The 6000-nt window shown below is 34.1% G+C and overlaps 1 long non-coding RNA gene across 1 annotated transcript in view; it reads left to right on the forward strand.

Annotated features, from left to right (window-relative positions):
• Positions 1 to 2656, forward strand: part of LOC147370069 (uncharacterized) — a 205208-nt gene extending 202552 nt beyond the window's left edge. The window contains exon 2 of the long non-coding RNA XR_015168636.1: positions 1870 to 2656. This is a non-coding gene — a long non-coding RNA (uncharacterized LOC147370069). The remainder of the gene's footprint in view (positions 1 to 1869) is intronic.
• The last annotated feature ends 3344 nt before the right edge of the window (positions 2657 to 6000 follow it).

Raw genomic sequence — 6000 nt, forward strand, 5'->3', positions numbered from 1 at the left:
GAAACTAAGATACTACATTACTAGATGCTAATGTAATAACCTACCCATTTTTACCTATAGATATTTGGGCAATGGGTAGTAATATTTTTTCTGAATTGCGTATCTTATCTACAATGATATATTAGCTCTATAATAAAACTATATTACGTAACAATAAAAACGAATTGTCTTTCCTGTACAATCATGTATTTCTAAGACAGAAACAACTCTTTATACTTTAAAACATTAAAACTTTATAATAAAATTACAATTAGTTTATATGTTATCAAAACAAAGCAAATTTCCAAAATTTTATTGATAATATTTAATGATATTTGTATATATTTTTTGCTTTCTTCACCTATATGCTGTAGCAGAGTGTGTTAGCATACCATAAGAAAGTTTGTAAATAGCAAATGCATTTTCAGTTTTGCTTAAGCAGTGTTTTTATAAAGAAAAGCCAACACAGATATTTAGGTAAATTCATATCTGATTATTTTGTTTAGTACTTATCTGACACTTAGTTGATATGTTTCAAAATAAGTCACACCATCGTTCCAAGTTTATTTTCTGGTTTTCAAGAACACAATTTCTCCAAGAAATCCACCCTGCATAATAATTTTAAAAGATCCCACTTCCAATGTACTATAACTGTCTAACATTTTTACAGCAACTTGGTTGGCTTCAACTAGAAAGATGTCTTTTTTTAATAGAATAACAAATAATGCAAAATCTTTATGCCTTCAGGTACGTAGAGGAAGAGTAGCTGGCATAAAATCTGTGTACTCTTATGTGTCTTCTCATAATGCAAATGTTTCTAGCCATATAAAAATCTGGGAAATTGCTAAATCTTTTTTGTAAACATGGCAAATAAAATATTTTTATGATCACCTCTTGCTCCTCCATTCATGACGTAAAATCATTTTTTCTTTAAAAGAACCACTTCCATCTCTTCCTATGGGCCTTTTTTCAAAGTGAACACAGATAATAGTTTGCAAAGAATAAGTATGCAACCCTATAAATTGAAAAAGAATAAAACAGAGTAAGTTTTTTGATGTCTGATATCTATACTCACTTATCATTTGTAATTATGAATCCTCCACAATTTTATTTGGTTTATTATTAACCAAGATAGTAATTAAATAGAAAATCAGAAAATAGGGGAGAAAAGAAAGAAATAAGACAGAATTGTGACTTATCCTGTTTCTTATTGTGTACACATGATAATTGATAAGGAAATGTATAATTGTCGATTGTGTGGATTTGAGGGAAATGTGCTGCTATACTCTTTAAAGTTGTTTTTTAATATGTGAAAGTATACATACATATAGGTTTGGGAAAGGAGAAAAAAACGGACAGTATCCAAATACAGCATCCTAGTATCCTTTCTGAGTCAGTGAAAAACATATGGGTATATAATCAGTCCTAAGGTCTGAAATTCTGTGTGTAAGTTTCACTGACAGTTGTAAGCAGAGATTTATTTGGTTGTATTGTTTGTTTCTGCCATTGAATGGGCCTGGTTAACACATAATACAGATGCACAATGCATATTAGAAGGGAGGGAGGAGGCCAAAATGGGCAGAGAAAACTTTGTGTTTAAATTTTTCTTATCTTGCCTTAAAATACAAATTTTTATTGCATCAACTCAAAGCAGATGGGATAACATCAACAAACTAGAGAAAACTCATTAAAAAAAAAAAATCAAAGGTAATAGGTACAGGAGAGATGGAAGCTAGTGTACAAGACGGATCCGTACATCAAATTCAGGCTTGGAGGAGGCAGGTAAGAGAGCAGGAGAAGACCTTGAAGTGGAAATCGTGGATGGAATTTGTCAGACTGCCTTAAGAACTGCTGGGTCAGTCAAAACTCCCCCTTCTTCCATAAATGCAGGGCTGCTGGCTACAGCATTTGCCTTCCCCTGGACTTCAAAGAAAGGATGAGAGATTTTCCTGGAGAGGACACAGCGGATGGATTTTGGACTGAGGGGAGAGAAAGGGCAGATTCTAACATTACCGTGAAGCCCCTGAAAGAGCACAGGAGTGAATAAGCTGAGCCTCTCTCCACAGAAGAAAGGAAAAAGAAATACTATCACTGGCTAAAACTAAGTAATTAAGAAATCATCATTTTCTTTATCTTTGCTTTAGGATTTCTGGTCTCAGCTAAAGGAGGATTGACTCTACTCTGAAAGTAATTCTTTTTCCTCTTGGCAAGCAGAACAATCTAGTTTACACAGGGCTCCCTGGATGACTTCTTGACAGAGGGACATTGGTATTGGATCTGGAACTGTCTAATTATTTATCCTTCCAAGGCCAGTGATAAGATAAAGATAATAAAATAAAGTAGATGAAAGAGTCATGAATTGAAATAAATTTTCTGGATTATAAATTGAGCTTCTTTGCTTTAAATAATCTATTTCATATTTGCTAATCCTCCTGCTTAATTCTGTCTGGACACGGAGTAGTGGATGTGGGTGAGTTAAGCTAAGGCACAGGGAGGAGAATCTGAGCAGAAAGGTTTTTGAAGTTTTAGCAGCTTGTTTATAATACTGAAAATTCTTAGAACAGAAGGTGCATCATTTGTAAGGGCTAATGTACATGACTCTGCCTCTTCCCTTATCCTTGTTCTCTTTCATCAGCATGGATAACCACAAACTGAATAAATAAGAATACATGTTTATAATACTGTCCAAATCTGTTATTGTAATGGCATAAACATTGCTAATCAGATAAAATCATATGACCTAAAAAAAAAAAAATGAAAATCACACAGACTTTTCCTTTATTTATCCTTCTCCTATACAAATAACTATAGCAATACTATATGGAAAAGAATACAAATATTAAGATAGTGTCCAAAGAGTACAGGTTGACTCAACCTTGTCTAAATTTATAAGTAATGTGTAATCTCTTAGCTTCACTTTAAACTGGATTGACTTTGCAAGATTATATTATGACCTTGACATCCATTTGTTATTTTATAGTTATCTGTAACATTTTCATCTAGATTAATCAATATGCTACAACATTGACCCTTTTAAACTCAGTGTTCTGAGAATATTCACAGAGTTGTGCAGCCATTGGCAAAGTCTGTTTAGAACGCTCTTATCATCTCAAAAATAAACCCTATAACCAACAGCAGTCATTTCCCATTCCGGTCCCTCTCTACCCTACATTCATCTTTTGTCTCTATAGATTTGTTTATTCTGGATATGTCATATAAATGAAATCAATAACACATAATTTTATTGGGCTGGCTATTTTTACTTAGCCTAATGCTTTCAAGATTTATCTGTGTTGTAATCTGCATCAGAATTTTATTCCTTTTTGTTGCCAGATAATCTACCACCGTTTGTTTTTCACCTTTTGACCATCGTGAATAATGTTTCTGTAACACTAGTGCACACTTTTTGTGTGGACGTCTGTTTTCTGCCTTCTTTGGTTCACGCCTGAGAGTGGGATTTCCAGATCATATGCTAGTTCTGTTTAGAATCCTGAGGGGCTGTCAGCCTGACAGATTACAACGTGTACTATTTCTCACTCCAATGTCTTCATATTTTTACTAGCACTGTGTATCATCTGTCTTTTTTATTATAACTGTCCTAAGGCGGCAGTGCTGAGCATCTTTTCACGCGCATGTTGGGTATTTGGGCTTCCCGCCTGCATGCAGGAGACCTGGGTGCGATCCCTGGGTTGGGAAGATCCCCTGGAGAAGGGAAAGGCTACCCACTCCAGAATTCTGGCCTGGAGAATCCCATGGACTGTATAGTCAAAAAGAGTTGGACACGACTGAGTGATTTCCACTTTCACTTTTTTTCTTTCTATTGGATATTTGCACATATTTTTTGGAAGAAATGTCCTTTTAAATACTTTACCAATGTTTTAATTTGTCTTTATGCTACTGATTTGTAAGAATTCTTTATGTATTCTAGATACAGGTCCCTGATCAGATATTCAATGTGCAAGTATTTTGTTTCACTCTATGGGTCATATTTTCATTTTCTTCATATGTAATCATAAATCATCCAATTTTTTTATCACGATTCTTGTGTTTTTGGTGTCCCTAATCTTTAAGTTCTCATTGTGTACCAGATATTGTGCTACGAGGCATTGTAATAAAGATGACTCAGAATAATATTTGGCTTCAAGGATTTCACAACCTATGAGTGTTATATTTAAAGAAATTGATATGCTATATGTGTATATTATATGAGCTATAAAAGAAAGGAAATAAAAAATAGAAAGGAAAAGAGATTGTTTTCCTTGCCTTTTTATTGTTTTTATTATTATTCATTTTTAAATTAACCTGAAATTTTAGAAGTATATACTAAAATCTTTATTAACTAATTTCTTCAACAGATATCTATTGAGTGCTACCATTGTGACAGATGTATATTATGTGTTGAATGTATCAGTGAATATAACAGAAAATATTCCTAGTTTATGGAGGTTGCATTTTATTGGAGAGAGAGGAGAGTAAACCAAAAAAAATAAAACAAGTAAATTATATTCTACTTTAGGAAGTGCTAAGGGGGGAAAAAAAATGGAGAAAGAGAGGTTGAAGGCATTAGGAGTCCCTGTGAGTAATGGGAAAGTTTCAGGTTGAAAAAGATTAATGTTATAAGTACCTTTTCGAAGGAGGAATTTGAAAGAGATGGAAGGGTTGGCCAAAAAAGGGTATCTGAGGGAGAGACAGGAGAATCTGAAGCAAAGAACTTAAAATAAGAACATCTGGGGAGCTGTAAAACAGGGGGAAAGAACAATGTTGGGGTGAACTAAGTAGAAAAAAGAGAGAGAGCCTTAGAGTTAATTGAGACAAACTGCAAAAGACCTTGTAGGTCATTGAAAGATGCAACTTTTTTTTTTCTTTTGATGATATGCATAGTTGCTGTGGGCTTTTGAACAGAGAACTAACACGCACTGTGTTAAAAGGACTGCTTTTACCGATGTGCTGATAACACACAGTGGGTGATGAAAATGGCAGGTCAGATAAGAGCATGATGGAAGCAAGGGAACATGTGAGAAGAAATCGATCGGAGAAGTGACCAACTCAGGTAAATGATTCAATGCTGAGAAGTTACAGGATGAAGTCCAAAGTTGGCCATTGGTCCTAGCAAACTGAGGTCCTAAGGACCTTGTCGAGAACAGTTTCTGTGAAATGGTAGGGAACAAAGACTGACTAAAGTGAGTTTCAGAGAGAAAAGAGGAGAGAGACTGGAAAACTGGAAATACAGACAATTCTTTCAATAAGTAGTGTTGTACAGGAGAGCGTGAAATGGAACAGTGGGTGGAAGCAGGTTTCTGAATGTGTTAGTCACTGGGTTGTGTCTGACTCTGAATGGAAGCACAAATGGGAACAAAAGTAACTTTATTTACGACTTGTAAAATTCAGCATTTGCAAAAGTTCATATATTGACACAAAAGTGTTACAAATGCGACTAGACTAGAAATTTAATTTTTTGCTTACTGAAAATGCTGAGAGCCTTGGTGAACATTTAATTTTTTTGTTTTATTCTATATTGAGTGCTTTTTCCCTTTTCTTAATAATAGTATCATTTCACTGTGATGGTTTCCTCTTTGGTGTTTTACTTACTAATAATGCAGTGAAAATATTCTTCTTCTTTCTTAGGAAACAACATTGATTACTTTTTTCTGAAAAACACTGTCTGGATTTTAATTCACAATATCATGTCCCTGCTGAGTCTTAAAGAAACAAAAAGAAAGAAAAAGTTCTAAATGAAATTCTAAGAATCAGTAATCAGGCAATTGAAATCAATTTTTCAAACACATAAAAGGGAAGCCATCAATGTGTTTTGCAACTCTCGCAGACTCCAGACTGATATTGATTTCTTTATTGATTTTCTTAATATTTTCTGGGGAGTATTATGTGTGCATACTAAGGAACTGGCATTTTAATACCCTTCTTTGGGGAAAAATGTGTAAAAGTTTTTGTTCAAAAGAGATGCTAAATAATTGTACCACTTCAATATAAACCGGTGAAAAGTTGGCTGCTTTTGTTTATTGC

Source organism: Bos grunniens, chromosome 7 (assembly GCF_055505025.1).
Source record: "Bos grunniens cultivar Pamir isolate PY7600 chromosome 7, Bosgru_T2T1.0, whole genome shotgun sequence".
Taxonomy (NCBI): domain Eukaryota; kingdom Metazoa; phylum Chordata; class Mammalia; order Artiodactyla; family Bovidae; genus Bos; species Bos grunniens.